The 24,256-nt window shown below is 46.7% G+C and overlaps 1 protein-coding gene across 3 annotated transcripts in view; it reads right to left on the bottom strand.

Annotated features, from left to right (window-relative positions):
- Positions 1–19,427, bottom strand: part of b (glutamate decarboxylase-like protein black) — a 123,819-nt gene extending 104,392 nt beyond the window's left edge. For 2 of the 3 annotated variants that reach the window (XM_070105404.1, XM_070105406.1), the window contains exon 1: positions 19,407–19,423. The gene's annotated coding sequence lies outside the window, so the exon portion shown is untranslated. Of the gene's footprint in view, positions 1–19,406 lie in introns of all 3 variants that reach the window. The other variant, XM_070105405.1, reaches the window with a different exon arrangement.
- Positions 19,428–24,256: the final 4,829 nt, after the last annotated feature.

The following is a 24,256-nucleotide window of genomic DNA, read 5'->3' as shown; positions in this document are numbered from 1 at the left end:
GGTGGGGAAGATGGTGGGGAAGATGATGGGGAAGATGGTGGGGAAGATGATGGGGAAGATGATGGGGAAGATGATGGGGAAGATGGTGAGGAAGATGATGGGGAAGATGGTGGGGAAGATGTTGGGGAAGATGGTGGGGAAGATGTTGGGGAAGATGGTGAGGAAGATGATGGGGAAGATGGTGGGGAAGATGATGGGGAAGATGGTGGGGAAGATGATGGGGAAGATGGTGGGGAAGATGATGGGGAAGATGGTGGGGAAGATGATGGGGAAGATGGTGGGGAAGATGGAGGGGAAGATGATGGGGAAGATGATGGGGAAGATGGTGCAGAAGATGGTGGGGAAGATGGTGGGGAAGATGGTGGGGAAGATGGTGGGGAAGATGATGGGGAAGATGGTGGGGAAGATGATGGGGAAGATGGTGGGGAAGATGATGGGGAAGATGGTGGGGAAGATGGCGGGGAAGATGATGGGGAAGATGATGGGGAAGATGGTGCAGAAGATGGTGGGGAAGATGGTGGGGAAGATGGTGGGGAAGATGATGGGGAAGATGGTGGGGAAGATGATGGGGAAGATGGTGGGGAAGATGATGGGGAAGATGATGGGGAAGATGGTGGGGAAGATGGTGGGGAAGATGGTGGGGAAGATGATGAGGAAGATGGTGGGGAAGATGGTGGGGAAGATGGTGGGGTAGAGGGTGGGGAAGATGGTGGGGAAGATGGTGGGGAAGATGGTGGGGTAGATTGTGGGGAAGATGATGGGGAGGATGTTGGGGGAAGATGTTGGGGAAGATGGTGGGGAAGATGGTGGGGTAGATGGTGGGGTAGATGGGGGAGATGGTAGGGAAGATGGTGGGGAAGATGGTGGGGTAGATGGTGGGGAAGATGGTGGGGAAGATGGTGGGGAAAATGGTGGGGAAGATGATGGGGAAGATGGTGGGGAAAATGGTGGGGGAAATGGTAGGGAAGATGGTGGGGAAGATGGTGGGGAAGATGGTGGGGAAGATGGTGGGGTAGATGGTGGGGAAGATGGTGGGGGAGATGGTAGGGAAGATGGTAGGGAAGATGGTGGGGAAGATGGTGGGGGAAGATGATGGGGAAGATGGTGGGGTAGATGGCGGGGAAGATGGTGGGGGAGATGGTAGGGAAGATGGTGGGGAAGGTGGTGGGGAAGATGGTGGGGAAGATGGTGGGGGAAGATGATGGGGAAGATGGTGGGGTAGATGGTGGGGAAGATGGTGGGGGAGATGGTGAAGGAGATGGTGGGGAAGACGGTGGGGAAGATGGTGGGGAAGATGATGGGGTAGATGGTGGGGAATTTGGTGGGGAAATTGGTGGGGAATTTGGGGGGGAAGTTGGTGGGAGATGGTGGGAGATGCTGGGGTAGATGGTGAGGAAGATGGTGGGGGAGATGGTGGGGAAGATGGTGGGGAAGATGGTGGGGTAGATGGCAGGGGAAGATGATGGGAAAGATGGTGGGGAAGATGGTGGGGAAGATGTTGGGGAAGATGGTGGGGAAGATGGTTGGATAGATGGTGGGGTAGATAGTGGGGTAGATGGTGGGGTAGATGGTGGGGAAGATTGTGGGGAAGATGGTGGGGAAGATGGTGGGGAAGATGGTGGGGAAGATGGTGGGGAAGTTGGTGGGGAAGATGGTGGGGAAGATGGTGGGGAAGATGGTGGGGAAGATGGTGGGGTAGATGGTGGGGTAGATGGTGGGGAAGATGGTGGGGTAGATGGTGGGGAAGATGGTGGGGTTATCATGTGGGAGTTCGAACACATGGATAGGGTAAAGTAATACTCACGTAGGCTGGTAGTACGTATATTACAGATAATGTGGGGAGCGCCCAAACAGCCTGCCTATCTCCTTGCTCACTCTCGTATGACTGACTGGCCGCCCACAGTACCCATATGTGAGGGGGTCTTTGAATACTGCTGTGGTCAGCACAATATGAATACAGACAGTGACTCAGGCAGAGACGGTTGGTAGTGAGTCATCTACTGGTACACTGGTTACTGGTAACTGGTTACTACTACTGAGAGCTCGGCGACGCTAACGTATGTCGTCCCGACATACAACTAATACAAACTAGAGATGGCAGGTATACGGCTTGGGCTGATTCTATACAATGTCAAAGTACACAACAATTAAACATTGTAACATACATAAGTAGAACATTGGAATGGAAGCTTACGTAACTGAAACTGTAATGCAATACAAGGTATAATATAGCACAACTCATCGAATGAAACTCAACGTTGGGATTACACAATAGAAGTGATAAAAAAAATTTTGATCGATCGATCTGTATTCATGTGATCTATGGATTCTGAGGAAGGAATATATACAAAGAAAGAAGTGTTTAACAGAAAGGCAGATTTGCTGCACTCAAATCTAGACTGTTAACTCTCAGAATTCAGAGAGAACGTGAACACAAAAAAAAATTCTTGAATACTGATAAGTTGATACTGTAATTATTCATCTATACAGGTTATTTACATTTAACCCCAACTCTGCTAGGGTGAGATTGACATATGCAGAATGGGTGTCATCTCTGGGAGGATCAAACTCTGTAGCATTGGCTAACTCATGCTGTATTTGAGGCAAATCTGAATTGGAAGTTACAAATGATACTTGAGGATTTCTCAATACCTGTCGTGTACGTAGGGAATAACGACATTCAAGTTGATCGTCTGACTGAGTATCAGAGGAAGAGAGTACAGGATCAGGAGGATTGTCAGAGTCTGTCACATTGGTCTGGGTTGGAACGTCATTATCATCACATACTAACTTCATATGATCTAAATGCGATTCTTTATACTGACCAGTACTAATCTCTCTAACCTTATACTTATTACCAGTGATATGTTCAACTACTCGATAAGGACCAACAAACTTTTGATCAAGCTTTGGCATTGCAGACGTTTTGTTAAATTTAATCAGCATAACTCTCGAACCTACTTTGATTTTGGATGGCTTTGCTCGAGTGTTTGCGACTCTTGTAAATTCTGCTGTTGATTTATGAAGTGTTTCACGGATTCTTCTAAAAACACTTTGAGCTAAGCTGGTACGAGTTGCTATGAAATCATCAGGGTTGTAATTTGGTTTCGGATTAGAATATAACAACTCATAAGGCAAACGTTTATCTACACCGTACAATGCATAATGTGGAGTGTCACCTATAGAAACATTGTAAGCAGAATTTATAGCACACTGCACATCAGGTATAACTTCATCCCAAGTTTCACTGTTGGGATTGATAGTGGCTCTCAAGACATCAAGTACTTTCTTATTGGTTCGTTCCGCTAACCCATTGCTGGCAGGATGATGAGGAACAATGGTGGATTTAGAGATCTTGTACAAGGTACACAAATTTTCAAGAATTTCATTACAGAATTCACCTCCATTATCTGTTACTAGGGACTTAGGTGTGGTATGCCTGCAGATAATGCGTTCTTTAAACGCTTTAGCTACTGTCTCGGCAGTCTTATCTGCAATAGGAACTAACTCACAATATCTGGTGAAATGGTCTACCATAACACACAGATGTTTGTTGCCTTGGAGGGAACATTTAAAATTGGTTAACAAATCTAGCGCAACTCTTTCCCACGGTTCGCTAGTAGTTGGATACACTTGGATTGGATTAGGGCCATTAGCATTACCTTTATGTTGCATGCAGACACTACATTTCTTAACATACTCAGAAATATCAGTTGCCATACGAGGCCAAAAGTATTTCAATCTGGCTTGTTTTACTGAACGATCCATACCAGGGTGTGCAACACCTGGTACATCGTGAACTAGCTGTAAGGCTACATTCACTAGTGACTGTGGAATTACTAACTGGTATACTCTTCTGCTAGGAGTACCCAACTCGGCTGTTCGATACAGTAATTCTTGGTTCATGACAAAGTCACTGATGGGTGCTGGTGGCTTCACAGTCAGAATAAGATCTTCCTGGAGCAGGAATCGAATCACACCAGACCACATGGGATCGGTTCTTTCTTACTGGAGGAATGAACAAACTCGGTGGAGTGGATGACTCCCCCCGGTTGAAAAAATTAACGCTATAACACGCAATATGAGCAAGGGAGAACGAATCTACTATCTCAAACTGCAAGCACAGGAGAAAAGAAATGAACACGGTGAACAATGCTGATATTCAATCTGAGTCGCACACAGTGACACGAGGTATCAGCTATAAACTTCACTTACAAACGTTAACAACGTGAAAGTTACTCGAGAAATAACTTCTTACAATGCACTGATTACTGTCAACTAGGATGGGATCACAATCTGAAACACAAGGGACAACAACAACACTCAAGTGAGCACACTAGCCACAGAAACATCTTTCTGCAACGGCTTGTGGCATCAGCAAGAGATGGCATAACTCGTTGCAAGTAAAGTTCTTCTCAAAGCGTCCACTGGGAAGGAACGAATACTTGAACAAGTCACCATCGCAAGGATAGTAGTCTCAGCACTATCCTGCGTGCATGATATTGTGGCTGGAGTCCAGACAGGAGTGACAGTATTACTAGTGCCTGATGCTCGGCTACGTTAATAAGTAATTCACGGATCTATAGGAACTTAATCTGAACTTCACATTTCGCAGCACTTTAACAAATCTCAGATACAAGATGGTGGGGAAGATGGTGGGGTAGATGGTGGGGAAGATGGTGGGGTAGATGGTGGGGTAGATGGTGGGGTAGATGGTGGGGAAGATGGTGGGGAAGATGGTGGGGAAGATGGTGGGGTAGATGGTGGGGAAGATGGTGGGGAAGATGGTGGGGTAGATGGTGGGGAAGATGGTGGGGAAGATGGTGGTGTAGATGGTGGGGAAGATGGTGGGGAAGATGGTGGGGTAGATGGTGGGGAAGATGGTGGGGAAGATGGTGGGGTAGATGGTGGGGAAGATGGTGGGGTAGATGGTGGGGAAGATGGTGGGGTAGATGGTGGGGAAGATGGTGGGGAAGATGGTAGGGTAGATGGTGTGGAAGATGGTGGGGAAGATGGTGGGGAAGATGGTGGGTAAGATGGTGGGGAAGATGGTGGGGTAGATGGTGGGGAAGATGGTGGGGTAGATGGTGGGGAAGATGGTGGGGAAGATGGTGGGGTAGATGGTGGGGAAGATGGTGGGGAAGATGGTGGGGTAGATGATGGGGAAGATGGTGGGGTAGATGGTGGGGAAGATGGTAGGGTAGATGGTGTGGAAGATGGTGGGGAAGATGGTGGGGAAGATGGTGGGGTAGATGGTGGGGAAGATGGTGGGGAAGATGGTGGGGTAGATGGTGGGGAAGATGGTGGGGAAGATGGTGGGGTAGATGGTGGGGAAGATGGTGGGGAAGATGGTGGGGTAGATGGTGGGGAAGATGGTGGGGAAGATGGTGGGGTAGATGGTGGGATAGATGGTGGAGTAGATGGTGGGGAGAGTGGTGTAGATGGTGGGGAGTGGTGGAGTAGATGGTGGATAGAGTGGTGGGGTAGATGGTGGGTAGAGTGGTGGGGTAGATGGTGCGGTAGATGGTGGAGAGAGTGGTGGGGAAAGTGGTGGGGTAGATGGTGGGGAAGATGGTGGGGAAGATGGTGGGGTAGATGGTGGGGAAGATATTGGGGTAGATGGTGGGGAAGATGGTGGGGAAGATGGTGGGGTAGATGGTGGGGTGGGGAAGATGGTAGATGGTGGGGTAGGGTGGGGAAGATGGTGGGGAAGATGGTGGGGAAGATGGTCGGGTAGATGATGGGGAAGATGGTGGGGAAGATGGTGGGGTAGATGGTGGGGAGAGTGGTGGTGTAGATGGTGGGGAAGATGGTGGGGTAGATGGTGGGGTAGATGGTGGGGAAGATGGTGGGGTGGGGAAGATGGTGGGGTAGATGGTGGGGAAGATGGTGGTGTAGATGGTGGGGAAGATGGTGGGGAAGATGGTGGGGTAGATGGGAAGATGGTGGGGAAGATAGTGGGGAAGATGGTGGGGAAGATGGTGGGGAAGATGGTGGGGAAGATGGTAGGGTAGATGGTGGGGTAGATGGTGGGGAAGATGGTGGGTAGAAGATGGTGGGGAAGATGGTGGGGAAGATGGTGGGGAAGATGGTGGGGTAGATGGTGGGGAAGATGGTAGGGTAGATGGTGGGGTAGATGGTGGGGAAGATGGTGGGGTAGATGGTGGGGAAGATGGTGTGGAAGATGGTGTGGAAGATGGTGGGGAAGATGGTAGGGTAGATGATGGGGAAGATGGTGGGGATGATTGTGGGGAAGATGGTGGGGAAGATTGTGGGGTAGATGGTGGGGTAGATGGTTGGGTAGATGGTGGGGTAGATGGTGGGGAAGATAGTGGGGAAGATGGTGGGGTAGATGGTGGGGAAGTTGGTGGGGTAGATGGTGGGGAAGATGGTGGGGAAGATAATGGGGAAGATGGTGGGGTAGATGGTGGGGTAGATGGTGGGGTAGATGGTGGGGTAGATGGTGGGGAAGATAGTGGGGAAGATGGTGGGGAAGATGGTGGGGAAGATGGTGGGGTAGATGGTGGGGTAGATGGTGGGGAAGATAGTGGGGAAGATGGGGAAGATGGTGGGGAAGATGGTGGGGAACATGGTGGGGTAGATGGTGGGGTAGATGGTGGGGTAGATGGTGTGGAAGATAGTGGGGAAGATGGTGGGGAAGATGGTGGGGAAGATGGTGGGGTAGATGGTGGGGAAGATGGTGGGGAAGATGGTGGGGAAGATGGTGGGGAAGATGGTGGGGTAGATGGTGGGGTAGATGGTGGGGAAGATAGTGGGGAAGATGGTGGGGAAGATGGTGGGGAAGATGGTGGGGTAGATGGTGGGTAGAGTGGTGGGGTAGATGGTGCGGTAGATGGTGGAGAGAGTGGTGGGGAAAGTGGTGGGGTAGATGGTGGGGAGAGTGGTGGGGTAGATGGTGGGTAGAGTGGTGGGGTAGATGGTGGGGTAGATTGTGGGGAAGATGGTGGGGAAGATGGTGGGGAAGATGGTGGGGTAGATGGTGGGGAAGATGGTGGGGAAGATGGTGGGGTAGATGGTGGGGAGAGTGGTGGGGTAGATGGTGGGGAGAGTGGTGGGGTAGATGGTGGGGAGAGTGGTGGGGTAGATGGTTGGGTAGAGTGGTGGGGTAGATGGTGGGGAAGATGGTGGGGAAGATGGTGGGGAAGATGATGGGGAAGATGGTGGGGAAGATGGTGGGGTAGATGGTGGGGTAGATGGTGGGGTAGATGGTGGGGAGAGTGGTGGGTTAGATGGTGGGGAGAGTGGTGAAGTAGATGGTGGGGTAGATGGTGGGGAAGATGGTGGGGTAGATGGTGGGGTAGATGGTGGGGTAGATGGTGGGGAAGATGGTGGGGTAGATGGTGGGGAAGATGGTGGGGAAGATAGTGGGGAAGATGGTGGGGAGAATGAGAAAGACAGGAAGCAATATTGAGGTGCAAAGTGAGTTACGTAGGTTTTTAGAGGCAATATGAGAGACAGAGAGAGAGAGAGAGAGAGAGAGAGAGAGACAGAGAGAGAGACAGAGAGAGAGAGAGAGAGAGAGAGAGAGAGACAGAGAGAGAGACAGAGAGAGAGAGACAGAGAGAGACAGAGAGAGAGAGACAGAGAGAGAGACAGAGAGAGACAGAGAGAGACAGAGAGAGAGAGAGAGACAGAGAGAGACAGAGAGAGAGAGAGAGACAGAGAGAGACAGAGAGAGAGAGAGAGAGACAGACAGAGAGAGAGACAGAGAGAGAGAGAGAGAGAGGTCATACACTACAATATTAATACATTCTAGAGAGTACTAATGTATTCTGAATACATAGATTATCATACATAGCAGCACGTGTTATGAACTTAAGATAGCCCATGAAAGTTATTATACCCAATACTTGATTGATACCAGTATGGTACTGTCAGACGTGTCCTTCTCAGTGTATATATACCCAATACTTGATTGATACCAGTATGGTACTGTCAGACGTGTCCTTCTCAGTGTATATATACCCAATATTTGATTGATACCAGTATGGTACTGTCAGACGTGTCCTTCTCAGTGTATATATACCCAATATTTGATTGATACCAGTATGGTACTGTCAGACGTGTCCTCAGTGTATATATACCCAATATTTGATTGATACCAGTATGGTACTGTCAGACGTGTCCTTCTCAGTGTATATATACCCAATACTTGATTGATACCAGTATGGTACTGTCAGACGTGTCCTTCTCAGTGTATATATACCCAATATTTGATTGATACCAGTATGGTACTGTCAGACGTGTCCTTCTAAGTGTATATATACCCAATACTTGATTGATACCAGTATGGTACTGTCAGACGTGTCCTTCTCAGTGTATATATACCCAATATTTGATTGATACCAGTATGGTACTGTCAGACGTGTCCTCAGTGTACATATACCCAATACTTGATTGATACCAGTATGGTACTGTCAGACGTGTCCTTCTCAGTGTATATATACTCAATATTTGATTGATACCAGTATGGTACTGTCAGACGTGTCTTTCTCAGTGTATATATACCCAATATTTGATTGATACCAGTATGGTACTGTCAGACGTGTCCTCAGTGTATATATACCCAATATTTGATTGATACCAGTATGGTACTGTCAGACGTGTCCTCAGTGTATATATACCCAATACTTGATTGATACCAGTATGGTACTGTCAGACGTGTCCTTCTTAGTATATATATACCCAATACTTGATTGATACCAGTATGGTACTGTCAGACGTGTCCTTCTCAGTGTATATATACCCAATACTTGATTGATACCAGTATGGTACTGTCAGACGTGTCCTTCTCAGTGTATATATACCCAATACTTGATTGATACCAGTATGGTACTGTCAGACGTGTCCTTCTCAGTGTATATATACCCAATACTTGATTGATACCAGTATGGTACTGTCAGACGTGTCCTCAGTGTATTTATACCCAATACTTGATTGATACCAGTATGGTACTGTCAGACGTGTCCTTCTCAGTGTATATATACCCAATACTTGATTGATACCAGTATGGTACTGTCAGACGTGTCCTTCTCAGTGTATATATACCCAATATTTGATTGATACCAGTATGGTACTGTCAGACGTGTCCTTCTCAGTGTATATATACCCAATATTTGATTGATACCAGTATGGTACTGTCAGACGTGTCCTTCTCAGTATATATATACCCAATACTTGATTGATACCAGTATGGTACTGTCAGACGTGTCCTTCTCAGTGTATATATACCCAATATTTGATTGATACCAGTATGGTACTGTCAGACGTGTCCTTCTCAGTATATATATACCCAATACTTGATTGATACCAGTATGGTACTGTCAGACGTGTCCTTCTCAGTGTATATATACCCAATATTTGATTGATACCAGTATGGTACTGTCAGACGTGTCCTTCTCAGTATATATATACCCAATACTTGATTGATACCAGTATGGTACTGTCAGACGTGTCCTTCTCAGTGTATATATACCCAATATTTGATTGATACCAGTATGGTACTGTCAGACGTGTCCTTCTCAGTATATATATACCCAATACTTGATTGATACCAGTATGGTACTGTCAGACGTGTCCTCAGTGTATTTATACCCAATACTTGATTGATACCAGTATGGTACTGTCAGACGTGTCCTTCTCAGTGTATATATACCCAATACTTGATTGATACCAGTATGGTACTGTCAGACGTGTCCTTCTCAGTGTATATATACCCAATATTTGATTGATACCAGTATGGTACTGTCAGACGTGTCCTTCTCAGTGTATATATACCCAATATTTGATTGATACCAGTATGGTACTGTCAGACGTGTCCTCAGTGTATATATACCCAATACTTGATTGATACCAGTATGGTACTGTCAGACGTGTCCTTCTCAGTATATATATACCCAATACTTGATTGATACCAGTATGGTACTGTCAGACGTGTCCTCAGTGTATATATACCCAATACTTGATTGATACCAGTATGGTACTGTCAGACGTGTCCTTCTTAGTGTATATATACCCAATACTTGATTGATACCAGTATGGTACTGTCAGACGTGTCCTTCTCAGTGTATATATACCCAATATTTGATTGATACCAGTATGGTACTGTCAGACGTGTCCTCAGTGTATTTATACCCAATACTTGATTGATACCAGTATGGTACTGTCAGACGTGTCCTTCTCAGTGTATATATACCCAATATTTGATTGATACCAGTATGGTACTGTCAGACGTGTCCTTCTCAGTGTATATATACCCAATACTTGATTGATACCAGTATGGTACTGTCAGACGTGTCCTTCTCAGTGTATATATACCCAATACTTGATTGATACCAGTATGGTACTGTCAGACGTGTCCTTCTCAGTGTATATATACCCAATACTTGATTGATACCAGTATGGTACTGTCAGACGTGTCCTTCTCAGTGTATATATACCCAATATTTGATTGATACCAGTATGGTACTGTCAGACGTGTCCTTCTCAGTGTATATATACCCAATACTTGATTGATACCAGTATGGTACTGTCAGACGTGTCCTCAGTGTATATATACCCAATACTTGATTGATACCAGTATGGTACTGTCAGACGTGTCCTTCTCAGTGTATATATACCCAATATTTGATTGATACCAGTATGGTACTGTCAGACGTGTCCTTCTCAGTGTATATATACCCAATATTTGATTGATACCAGTATGGTACTGTCAGACGTGTCCTTCTCAGTGTATATATACCCAATACTTGATTGATACCAGTATGGTACTGTCAGACGTGTCCTCAGTGTATATATACCCAATACTTGATTGATACCAGTATGGTACTGTCAGACGTGTCCTTCTCAGTGTATATATACCCAATATTTGATTGATACCAGTATGGTACTGTCAGACGTGTCCTTCTCAGTGTATATATACCCAATACTTGATTGATACCAGTATGGTACTGTCAGACGTGTCCTCAGTGTATATATACCCAATACTTGATTGATACCAGTATGGTACTGTCAGACGTGTCCTTCTCAGTGTATATATACCCAATATTTGATTGATACCAGTATGGTACAGTCAGACGTGTCCTTCTCAGTGTATATATACCCAATATTTGATTGATACCAGTATGGTACTGTCAGACGTGTCCTTCTCAGTGTATATATACCCAATACTTGATTGATACCAGTATGGTACTGTCAGACGTGTCTTTCTCAGTGTATATATACCCAATATTTGATTGATACCAGTATGGTACTGTCAGACGTGTCCTTCTCAGTGTATATATACCCAATACTTGATTGATACCAGTATGGTACTGTCAGACGTGTCCTCAGTGTATATATACCCAATATTTGATTGATACCAGTATGGTACTGTCAGACGTGTCCTTCTCAGTGTATATATACCCAATACTTGATTAATACCAGTATGGTACTGTCAGACGTGTCCTTCTCAGTGTATATATACCCAATATTTGATTAATACCAGTATGGTTACCTGGAGGTTACCTGGAGGTTATTCCGGGGATCAACGCCCCCGCGGCCCGGTCCATGACCAGGCCTCCCGATGGATCAGGGCCTGATCAACTAGGCTGTTACTGCTGGTCGCACGCAGTCCAACGTACGAGCCACAGCCCGGCTGATCCGGCACTGACTTTAGGTATCTGTCCAGCTCTCTCTTGAAGGCAGCCATGGGCTTATTGGTAATTCCCCTAATGCTTGATGGGAGGCTGTTGAACAGTCTTGGGCCCCGGACACTTATGGTGTTTTCTCTTAGTGTACCAATGGCGCCCCTACTTTTTATTGGGGGCATTTTGCATCGCCTGCCCTGTCTTTTACTTTCGTAGGGAGTGATTTCTGTGTGCAGATTTGGGACCATTCCTTCCAAGATTTTCCAAGTGTAGATTATGATATATCTCTCCCTCCTGCGTTCCAGTGAGTACAAGTCAAGTGCTTCCAAGCGTTCCCAGTAGTTAAGGTGCTTGACAGAACTTATACGTGCAGTAAAGGATCTCTGTACACTCTCTAGATCTGCGATTTCACCTGCTTTGAATGGAGATGTTAATGTACAGCAGTATTCCAGCCTAGAGAGAACAAGTGATTTGAAAAGGATCATCATGGGCTTGGCATCTCTCGTTTTGAAAGTTCTCATGATCCATCCTATCATTTTCTTTGCACGTGCGATCGTGGCACTGTTGTGATCCTTGAAAGTGAGATCCTCAGACATTACTACTCCCAGGTCCCTTACATTATTTTTCCGCTCTATTGTATGGCCGGAGTCAGTAGTATACTCTGTTCTAGTTATTATCTCCTCCAGTTTTCCATAACGGAGTAGTTGGAATTTGTCCTCGTTGAACATCATATTGTTTACCGTTGCCCACTGGAAAACTTTGTTTATATCTTCTTGGAGATTAACCGCGTCCTCAGCAGATGACAGCCTCATGCAGATCCTAGTATCATCCGCAAAGGATGATACGGTGCTGTGGTGTATATCTCTGTTTATGTCTGATATGAGGATAAGGAATAAGATGGGGGCGAGTACTGTGCCTTGTGGAACAGAGCTCTTCACTATGGCAGCCTCCGATTTAACTCTGTTGACCACTACTCTTTGTGTTCGATTTGTTAGGAAATTGAAGATCCATCACCCCTGGTACTGTCAGACGTGTCCTTCTCAGTGTATATATACCCAATACTTGATTGATACCAGTATGGTACTGTCAGACGTGTCCTTCTCAGTGTATATATACCCAATACTTGATTGATACCAGTATGGTACTGTCAGACGTGTCCTTCTCAGTGTATATATACCCAATACTTGATTGATACCAGTATGGTACTGTCAGACGTGTCCTTCTCAGTGTATATATACCCAATACTTGATTGATACCAGTATGGTACTGTCAGACGTGTCCTTCTCAGTGTATATATACCCAATACTTGATTGATACCAGTATGGTACTGTCAGACGTGTCCTTCTCAGTGTATATATACCCAATACTTGATTGATACCAGTATGGTACTGTCAGACGTGTCCTTCTCAGTGTATATATACCCAATACTTGATTGATACCAGTATGGTACTGTCAGACGTGTCCTTCTAAGTGTATATATACCCAATATTTGATTGATACCAGTATGGTACTGTCAGACGTGTCCTTCTCAGTGTATATATACCCAATACTTGATTGATACCAGTATGGTACTGTCAGACGTGTCCTTCTCAGTGTATATATACCCAATACTTGATTGATACCAGTATGGTACTGTCAGACGTGTCCTTCTCAGTGTATATATACCCAATACTTGATTGATACCAGTATGGTACTGTCAGACGTGTCCTTCTCAGTGTATATATACCCAATATTTGATTGATACCAGTATGGTACTGTCAGACGTGTCCTTCTCAGTGTATATATACCCAATATTTGATTGATACCAGTATGGTACTGTCAGACGTGTCCTTCTCAGTGTATATATACCCAATATTTGATTGATACCAGTATGGTACTGTCAGACGTGTCCTTCTCAGTGTATATATACCCAATATTTGATTGATACCAGTATGGTACTGCCAGACGTGTCTTTCTCAGTGTATATATACCCAATACTTGATTGATACCAGTATGGTACTGTCAGACGTGTCTTTCTCAGTGTATATATACCCAATACTTGATTGATACCAGTATGGTACTGTCAGACGTGTCTTTCTCAGTGTATATATACCCAATACTTGATTGATACCAGTATGGTACTGTCAGACGGTTCTATCTGAGGCCTTTCGTGTTGCAATCAACACATCAGGAGTTTACATGGTTACAGGAAAGAGGATAAAATCAGAGTAAACACCTTTGAGCTTGGTACTAGAGTAATGGAGGCGGGAAGTACGGGAGCCCAAGAGTGGCACTTATGCCAGTGCCTGGAGCCTGGAAACTTGACTATTATTTAAGCCATTAGAAGACCACAAGCACTGATACTATCATGGCAGTGCCATGATAGTCAAGTATCCTGTCAACTTCCCTAGTTAGCCTTCCAGGCTCCAAGTTCTAGGCTCCAGGTTCCAGACCTCAGGGTCCAGGCTCCAGGTTCCAGACCTCAGGGTCCAGGCTCCAGGTTCCAGACCTCAGGGTCCAGGCTCCAGGTTCCAGACCTCAGGGTCCAGGCTACAGGTTCCAGACCTCAGGGTCCAGGTTCCAGACCTCAGGGTCCAGGCTCCAGGTTCCAGACCTCAGGGTCCAGGCTCCAGGTTCCAGACCTCAGGGTCCAGGCTCCAGGTTCCAGACCTCAGGGTCCAGGCTCCAGGTTCCAGACCTCAGGGTCCAGGCTCCAGGTTCCAGACCTCAGGGTCCAGGCTCCAGGTTCCAGACCTCAGGGTCCAGGCTACAGGTTCCAGACCTCAGGGTCCAGGCTACAGGTTCCAGACCTCAGGGTCCAGGCTCCAGATTCCAGACCTCAGGGTCCAGGCTCCAGGTTCCAGACCTCAGGGTCCAGGCTCCAGGTTCCAGACCTCAGGGTCCAGGCTCCAGGTTCCAGACCTCAAGGTCCAGGTTCCAGGCACTGGCATAAGTGGCACTCTTGGGGTCTTATTCTGTGCTTCCTTCCTCCATCATGGTGATGGTAGCACAGTTATCATGGTGATGGTAGCACAGTTACAATAGGAAAGCTTGGAAGAACTTGGCTTGTACTCCCTGGAACGCAGGCGAGAGAGTTACATCATAATCTACACCTGGAAGATCCTGGAGGGATTGGTTCCTAATCTACAAACAGAAATCACTCCTTACGAAACCGCTTGGCAGGAGATGTAACATACTTCCAGTGAAAAGTAGTGGCGCCACTTGTACACTAAGAGACAACACAGTAAGTGTCAGGGGCCCAAGTCTGTTCAGCAGCCTCCCACCAGCCATAAGCGGCATTATGAATAGACCCCTGGTTGTCTTCAAGACCCCAGGTTGTCTTCAAGACCCCTGGTTGTCTTCAAGATCCCTGGTTGTCTTCAAGACTCATGGTTGTCTTCAAGACTCCTGGTTGTCTTCAAGATCCCTGGTTGTCTTCAAGACTCCTGGTTGTCTTCAAGATCCCTGGTTGTCTTAAAGACCCCTGGTTGTCTTCAAGATCCCTGGTTGTCTTCAAGATCCCTGGTTGTCTTCAAGACTCCTGGTTGTCTTCAAGACCCCTGGTTGTCTTCAAGACCTCTGGTTGTCTTCAAGATCCCTGGTTGTCTTCAAGACCCCTGGTTGTCTTCAAGATCCCTGGTTGTCTTCAAGACCCCTGGTTGTCTTCAAGACCCCTGGTTGTCTTCAAGATCCCTGATTGTCTTCAAGACTCCTGGTTGTCTTCAAGACCCCTGGTTGTCTTCAAGACCCCTGGTTGTCTTCAAGACCCCTGGTTGTCTTCAAGACCCCTGGTTGTCTTCAAGACCCCTGGTTGTCTTCAAGACTCCTGGTTGTCTTCAAGACCCCTGGTTGTCTTCAAGACCCCTGGTTGTCTTCAAGACTCCTGGTTGTCTTCAAGATCCCTGGTTGTCTTCAAGATCCATGGTTGTCTTCAAGACCCCTGGTTATCTTCAAGACCCCTGGTTGTCTTCAAGACCCCTGGTTGTCTTCAAGACCCCTGGTTGTCTTCAAGACCCCTGGTTGTCTTCAAGACTCCTGGTTGTCTTCAAGACTCCTGGTTGTCTTCAAGACCCCAGGTTGTCTTCAAGACCCCTGGTTGTCTTCAAGATCCCTGGTTGTCTTCAAGACTCCTGGTTGTCTTCAAGACTATTGGTTGTCTTCAAGATTCCTGGTTGTCTTCAAGACTATTGGTTGTCTTCAAGATTCCTGGTTGTCTTCAAGACCCCTGGTTGTCTTAAAGACCCCTGGTTGTCTTCAAGACCCCTGGTTGTCTTCAAGACCCGTGGTTGTCTTCAAGACTCCTGGTTGTCTTCAAGACTCCTGGTTGTCTTCAAGATCCCTGGTTGTCTTCAAGACTCCTGGTTGTCTTCAAGATCCCTGGTTGTCTTAAAGACCCCTGGTTGTCTTCAAGATCCCTGGTTGTCTTCAAGACCCCTGGTTGTCTTCAAGACTCCTGGTTGTCTTCAAGATCCCTGGTTGTCTTCAAGACTCCTGGTTGTCTTCAAGACCCCTGGTTGTCTTCAAGACCCCTGGTTGTCTTCAAGACTCCTGGTTGTCTTCAAGACTCCTGGTTGTCTTCAAGACCCCTGGTTCTCTTCAAGACCCCTGGTTGTCTTCAAGACCCCTGGTTGTCTTCAAGATTCCTGGTTGTCTTCAAGACCCCTGGTTGTCTTCAAGACCCCTGGTTGTCTTCAAGATCCCTGGTTGTCTTCAAGACCCCTGGTTGTCTTCAAGATCCCTGGTTGTCTTCAAGACCCCTGGTTGTCTTCAAGACCCCTGGTTGTCTTCAAGACCCCTGGTTGTCTTCAAGACCCCTGGTTGTCTTCAAGACCCCTGGTTGTCTTCAAGACTCCTGGTTGTCTTCAAGACCCCTGGTTGTCTTCAAGACCCCTGGTTGTCTTCAAGACTCCTGGTTGTCTTCAAGACCCCTGGTTGTCTTCAAGACCCCTGGTTGTCTTCAAGACCCCTGGTTGTCTTCAAGACCCCTGGTTGTCTTCAAGACCCCTGGTTGTCTTCAAGACCCCTGGTTGTCTTCAAGACTCTTGGTTGTCTTCAAGACCCCTGGTTGTCTTCAAGACCCCTGGTTGTCTTCAAGACCCCTGGTTGTCTTCAAGATCCCTGGTTGTCTTCAAGACCCCTGGTTGTCTTCAAGATCCCTGGTTGTCTTCAAGACCCCTGGTTGTCTTCAAGACTCCTGGTTGTCTTCAAGACTCCTGGTTGTCTTCAAGACTCCTTGTTGTCTTCAAGACCCCTGGTTGTCTTCAAGACCCCTGGTTGTCTTCAAGATCCCTGGTTGTCTTCAAGATCCCTGGTTGTCTTCAAGACCCCTGGTTGTCTTCAAGACTCCTGGTTGTATTCAAGATCCCTGGTTGTCTTCAAGACCCCTGGTTGTCTTCAAGACCCCTGGTTGTCTTCAAGACTCCTGGTTGTCTTCAAGATCCCTGGTTGTCTTCAAGACCCCTGGTTGTCTTCAAGACCCCTGGTTGTCTTCAAGACTCCTGGTTGTATTCAAGATCCCTGGTTGTCTTCAAAATCCCTGGTTGTCTTCAAGACCCCTGGTTGTCTTCAAGACCCCTGGTTGTCTTCAAGATCCCTGGTTGTCTTCAAGACTCCTGGTTGTCTTCAAGACTCCTGGTTGTCTTCAAGACTCCTGGTTGTCTTCAAGACTCCTGGTTGTCTTCAAGACTCCTGGTTGTCTTCAAGACTCCTTGTTGTCTTCAAGACTCCTTGTTGTCTTCAAGACCCCTGGTTATCTTCAAGATCCCTGGTTGTCTTCAAGACTCCTGGTTGTCTTCAAGACTCCTGGTTGTCGTCAAGACTCCTGGTTGTCTTCAAGACTCCTGGTTGTCTTCAAGACTCCTGGTTGTCTTCAAGACCCCTGGTTGTCTTCAAGACTCCTTGTTGTCTTCAAGACTCCTGGTTGTCTTCAAGACCTCCGGTTGTCTTCAAGATCCCTGGTTGTCTTCAAGACTCCTGGTTGTCTTCAAGACTCCTGGTTGTCTTCAAGACTCCTGGTTGTCTTCAAGACTCCTGGTTGTCTTCAAGACCCCTTGTTGTCTTCAAGACTCCTTGTTGTCTTCAAGACTCCTGGTTGTCTTCAAGACCCCTGGTTGTCTTCAAGACTCCTGGTTGTCTTCAAGACTCCTGGTTATCTTCAAGACCCCTGGTTGTCTTCAAGATCCCTGGTTGTCTTCAAGACTCCTGGTTGTCTTCAAGACTCCTGGTTGTCTTCAAGATCCCTGATTGTCTTCAAGACCCCTGATTGTCTTCAAGACCCCTGGTTGTCTTCAATACCCCTGGTTGTCTTCAAGACTCCTGGTTGTCTTCAAGACTCATGGTTGTCTTCAAGACCCCTGGTTGTCTTCAAGATCCCTGGTTGTCTTCAAGACCCCTGGTTGTCTTCAAGACTCCTGGTTGTCTTCAAGACTCCTGGTTGTCTTCAAGACCCCTGGTTGTCTTCAAGACTCCTGGTTGTCTTCAAGACCCCTGGTTGTCTTCAAGATCCCTGGTTGTCTTCAAGACCCCTGGTTGTCTTCAAGACCCCTGGTTGTCTTCAAGACCCCTGGTTGTCTTCAAGATCCCTGGTTGTCTTCAAGACCCCTGGTTGTCTTCAAGACCCCTGGTTGTCTTCAAGACCCCTGGTTGTCTTCAAGACCCCTGGTTGTCTTCAAGACTCCTGGTTGTCTTCAAGACCCCTGGTTGTCTTCAAGACCCCTGGTTGTCTTCAAGATCCCTGGTTGTCTTCAAGACTCCTGGTTGTCTTCAAGATCCCTGGTTGTCTTCAAGATCCCTGGTTGTCTTCAAGACTCCTGGTTGTCTTCAAGATTCCTGGTTGTCTTCAAGACCCCTGGTTGTCTTCAAGATCCCTGGTTGTCTTCAAGACTCCTGGTTGTCTTCAAGACCCCTGGTTGTCTTCAAGATCCCTGGTTGTCTTCAAGATCCCTGGTTGTCTTCAAGACCCCTGGTTGTCTTCAAGATCCCTGGTTGTCTTCAAGACTCCTGGTTGTCTTCAAGACCCCTGGTTGTCTTCAAGATCCCTGGCTGTCTTCAAGATCCCTGGCTGTCTTCAAGACCCCTGGTTGTCTTCAAGACCCCTGGTTGTCTTCAAGATCCCTGGTTGTCTTCAAGACTCCTGGTTGTCTTCAAGACCCCTGGTTGTCTTCAAGACCCCTGGTTGTCTTCAAGACCCCTGGTTGTCTTCAAGACCCCTGGTTGTCTTCAAGACCCCTGGTTGTCTTCAAGACCCCTGATTGTCTTCAAGATCCCTGGTTGTCTTCAAGACCCCTGGTTGTCTTCAAGACCCCTGGTTGTCTTCAAGATCCCTGGTTGTCTTCAAGACCCCTGGTTGTCTTCAAGACCCCTGGTTGTCTTCAAGACCCCTGGTTGTCTTCAAGATCCCTGGTTGTCTTCAAGACCCCTGGTTGTCTTCAAGACCCCTGGTTGTCTTCAAGACCCCTGGTTGTCTTCAAGACCCCTGATTGTCTTCAAGATCCCTGGTTGTCTTCAAGACCCCTGGTTGTCTTCAAGACCCCTGGTTGTCTTCATGAGGGAGCTGGAGAGATACTTGTAGTCGGGTGCTGGATCAACCAGGCTGTGGTTCCTACGTTGGTTTATATGCAGCCAGCACCAACAGCCTGGTTGATCAGGTCCTGATCCACCACCGGGCCTGGCCTTGGCCCCGGAATACACTCCAGATAGATAGTTACCAAATATCTATTAAGTCATGCAGCAGAGCAACTATTACAATATATAGACAATAAAAGAGCGTGGAACACCCACCTCCCACGACGGCCGCAGCTGGACTGAGTATGTCCAGTCCTCAATTTTGACTTATATCTCCTGGCTGGGAGGCTACGAACTTACTCAATATTCAATATCTAGCCTTTTTTTGTTTTTTTTTACTCAATTTTCAGAACTTTCATCATTCCCAGTGACTGTGAAATCTTCTGGATTTTATTTGTTGTATTTTTGGGGGGGCTTTTTTCTATTTTTTGGAGGTAAATAAGTACACAATTTTCCCACTGATGTATGGACATTAATGCAGGATAATGCTATACTATGTTGACTAAATAATGTATGAATTTATAGTGGGTTTCTATATGTCTTTTTCAGTGTTTTATTGCTTGTTTTAGTGGTTAAAATGAGAAAAAAAATAGGCAGGTGATTCCTCTTCGCGGAAGCAAGATGGCCGCCTTGTTATTGTTGGCTAATTTAAATTTTATTCGTTGATTGTGGCGCCTCTATTGCCTCATAACACCTCAATACCACCTCAATTACTCCTCTTCCAAGGCCTTTCTCATTTATTACCACCATTGCACTGCTAGCACCAACAGTTGGAGTGGTCAGACACTCCTACAAGAAGGACTTGGCCTTCGACAATAAAACATTACTTACCTATTTTACACTTAATAAATGGGAAGAGGATTTTGGGAAAGTTTTGGAAATGGGGAATCAAGATTCAGGGAAATGGGTGGCCAGATTTCTGGGGAATTTCCCGCATTTCCTGGTGTGAGACGGCAGTGACCAGCTTCAAGCGTCGTCCTACCACCAGTTCTGGTCTGTGACCAGCTTCAAGGGTCATCCTACCATCAGTTCTGGTCTGTGACCAGCTTCAAGGGTCATCCTACCACCAGTTCTGGTCTGTGACCAGCTTCAAGGGCCATCCTACCTCCAGTTCTGGTCTGTGACCAGCTTCAAGGGACATCCTACCACCAGTTCTGGTCTGTGACCAGCTTCAAGGGTCGTCCTACCTCCAGTTCTGGTCTGTGACCAGCTTCAAGGGTCATCCTACCATCAGTTCTGGTCTGTGACCAGCTTCAAGGGTCATCCTACCACCAGTTCTGGTCTGTGACCAGCTTCAAGGGTCATCCTACCACCAGTTCTGGTCTGTGACCAGCTTCAAGGGTCATCCTACCACCAGTTCTGGTCTGTGACCAGCTTCAAGGGTCATCCTACCACCAGTTCTGGTCTGTGACCAGCTTCAAGGGTCATCCTACCACCAGTTCTGGTCTGTGACCAGCTTCAAGGGTCATCCTACCACCAGTTCTGGTCTGTGACCAGCTTCAAGAGTCATCCTACCACCAGTTCTGGTCTGTGACCAGCTTCAAGGGTCATCCTACCACCAGTTCTGGTCTGTGACCAGCTTCAAGGGTCATCCTACCACCAGTTCCGGTCTGTGACCAGCTTCAAGGGTCATCCTACCACCAGTTCTGGTCTGTGACCAGCTTCAAGGGTCATCCTACCATCAGTTCTGGTCTGTGACCAGCTTCAAGGGTCATCCTACCACCAGTTCTGGTCTGTGACCAGCTTCAAGGGCCATCCTACCTCCAGTTCTGGTCTGTGACCAGCTTCAAGAGTCATCCTACCTCCAGTTCTGGTCTGTGACCAGCTTCAAGGGACATCCTACCACCAGTTCTGGTCTGTGACCAGCTTCAAGGGTCGTCCTACCTCCAGTTCTGGTCTGTGACCAGCTTCAAGGGTCATCCTACCACCAGTTCTGGTCTGTGACCAGCTTCAAGTGCCGTCCTACCATCAGTTCTGGTCTGTGACCAGCATCAAGGGTCATCCTACCATCAGTTCTGGTCTGTGACCAGCTTCAAGGGTCTTCCTACCATCAGTTCTGGTCTGTGACCAGCTTCAAGGGTCATCCTACCATCAGTTCTGGTCTGTGACCAGCTTCAAGGGTTTTCCTATCATCAGTTCTGGTCTGTGACCAGCTTCAAGGATCATCCTACCATCAGTTCTGGTCTGTGACCAGCATCAAGGGTCATCCTACCATCAGTTCTGGTCTGTGACCAGCTTCAAGGATAATCCTATCAGTTCTGGTCTGTGACCAGCATCAAGGGTCATCCTACCATCAGTTCTGGTCTGTGACCAGCATCAAGGGTCATCCTACCATCAGTTCTGGTCTTTGACCAGCTTCAGGGGTCATTTACCATCAGTTCTGGTCTGTGACCAGTATCAAGGGTCATCCCACCATCAGTTCTGGTCTGTGACCAGTATCAAGGGTCATCCTACCATCAGTTCTGGTCTGTGACCAGCATCAAGGGTCATCCTACCATCAGTTCTGGTCTGTGACCAGCATCAAGGGTCATCCTACCACCAGTTCTGGTCTGTGACCAGCATCAAGGGTCATCCTACCATCAGTTCTGGTCTGTGACCAGCATCAAGGGTCATCCTACCATCAGTTCTGGTCTGTAACCAGCATCAAGGGTCATCCTACCATCAATTCTGGTCTGTGACCAGCTTCAGGGGTCATTTACCATCAGTTCTGGTCTGTGACCAGCATCAAGGGTCATCCTACCATCAGTTCTGGTCTGTGACCAGCTTCAGGGGTCATTTACCATCAGTTCTGGTCTGTGACCAGCATCAAGGGTCATCCTACCATCAGTTCTGGTCTGTAACCAGCATCAAGGGTCATCCTACCATCAATTCTGGTCTGTGACCAGCTTCAGGGGTCATTTACCATCAGTTCTGGTCTGTGACCAGCATTAAGGGTCATCCTACCATCAGTTCTGGTCTGTAACCAGCATCAAGGGTCATCCTACCATCAGTTCTGGTCTGTGACCAGCATCAAGGGTCATCCTACCATCAGTTCTGGTCTGTAACCAGCATCAAGGGTCATCCTACCATCAGTTCTGGTCTGTGACCAGCATCAAGTGTCATCCTACCATCAGTTCTGGTCTGTAACCAGCATCAAGGGTCATCCTACCTCCAGTTCTGGTCTGTAACCAGCATCAAGGGTCATCCTACCTCCAGTTCTGGTCTGTAACCAGCATCAAGGGTCATCCCACCATCAATTCTGGTCTGTGACCAGCATCAAGGGTCATCCTACCATCAATTCTGGTCTGTAACCAGCATCAAGGGTCATCCTACCATCAGTTCTGGTCTGTAACCAGCATCAAGGGTCATCCTACCATCAGTTCTGGTCTGTGACCAGCATCAAGGGTCATCCTACCATCAATTCTGGTCTGTAACCAGCATCAAGGGTCATCCTACCATCAATTCTGGTCTGTGACCAGCTTCAGGGGTCATTTACCATCAGTTCTGGTCTGTGACCAGCATCAAGGGTCATCCCACCATCAGTTCTGGTCTGTAACCAGCATCAAGGGTCATCCTACCATCAGTTCTGGTCTGTAACCAGCATCAAGGGTCATTTACCATCAGTTCTGGTCTGTGACCAGCATCAAAGGTCATCCTACCTCCAGTTCTGGTCTGTAACCAGCATCAAGGGTCATCCTACCTCCAGTTCTGGTCTGTAACCAGCATCAAGGGTCATCCCACCATCAATTCTGGTCTGTAACCAGCATCAAGGGTCATCCTACCATCAATTCTGGTCTGTGACCAGCTTCAGGGGTCATTTACCATCAGTTCTGGTCTGTGACCAGCATCAAGGGTCATCCCACCATCAGTTCTGGTCTGTAACCAGCATCAAGGGTCATCCTACCATCAGTTCTGGTCTGTAACCAGCATCAAGGGTCATTTACCATCAGTTCTGGTCTGTGACCAGCATCAAAGGTCATCCTACCTCCAGTTCTGGTCTGTAACCAGCATCAAGGGTCATCCTACCTCCAGTTCTGGTCTGTAACCAGCATCAAGGGTCATCCCACCATCAATTCTGGTCTGTAACCAGCATCAAGGGTCATCCTACCATCAATTCTGGTCTGTGACCAGCTTCAGGGGTCATTTACCATCAGTTCTGGTCTGTGACCAGCATCAAGGGTCATCCTACCACCAGTTCTGGTCTGTAACCAGCATCAAGGGTCATCCTACCATCAATTCTGGTCTGTAACCAACATCAAGGGTCATCCTACCATCAATTCTGGTCTGTAACCAGCATCAAGGGTCATCCTACCTCAAGTTCTGGTCTGTGACCTGAACTTATTTATTATTTAGTTTACCGTATGTATTTTAAATCATGATCCGCTGTATTTATAAACAAAATTACAATTCGGGTAATAAATAAAGTTTGTGCTCGTTATCTTTCAAAACGTTCTTGAAAATCCGCAGTGAATGTGGATTCCCAAGCACTGATGTCATGTTTTTAATTAATTTATATACTTTTCGATACAGTTACTGGGTTTATATTTTTGCAATATGCCATAAATAATACAGTTAATAAATATAAATGCCCAAATATGTTTTAAACGCAGGAAAAGTTAGGGAAATAAGGGTAAAACTAGGAGTGTTTGGGGAGTGTACCTTCAAGAAAAAGTTTTTATATATTTTATTCGATATTTCTTGATTTTTACTTTTTTAGTATGTTAAAAAGAACTTTATAAATTAATATGAATGCCTAAACGTGTTTAAAATAAAATATAATTGGTAGAAAATGGGTGAAACGAGAATTTGTTAAGGTGACTTTGATGTCACAACAGTGTTATAATATATTATTTAAATACATTTACTAGCGCTACTAAGTGGATAAATTTATATAAATATTTATACAAGTTCAAAACACAGAAAAATGCAAGAAATAAGCAGCAGGAGCGTTCTTGTTAGCTCACCAAAAATCCGCATGAATCTGGCGGAAGCAAGTTAAACGAGGTTAAAAGAATTTTTTAAGGTGATAGTTAATGAGATTATCAATTATATAAATTTATATAAATGCCAAAATGGGTTTAAAAATA

This window comes from Cherax quadricarinatus, chromosome 98 (genome assembly GCF_038502225.1).
Source record: "Cherax quadricarinatus isolate ZL_2023a chromosome 98, ASM3850222v1, whole genome shotgun sequence".
Lineage (NCBI taxonomy): Eukaryota > Metazoa > Arthropoda > Malacostraca > Decapoda > Parastacidae > Cherax > Cherax quadricarinatus.
Note: the sequence above shows the minus strand (reverse complement) of the source record. Positions and strands in the feature narration are given on the sequence as shown.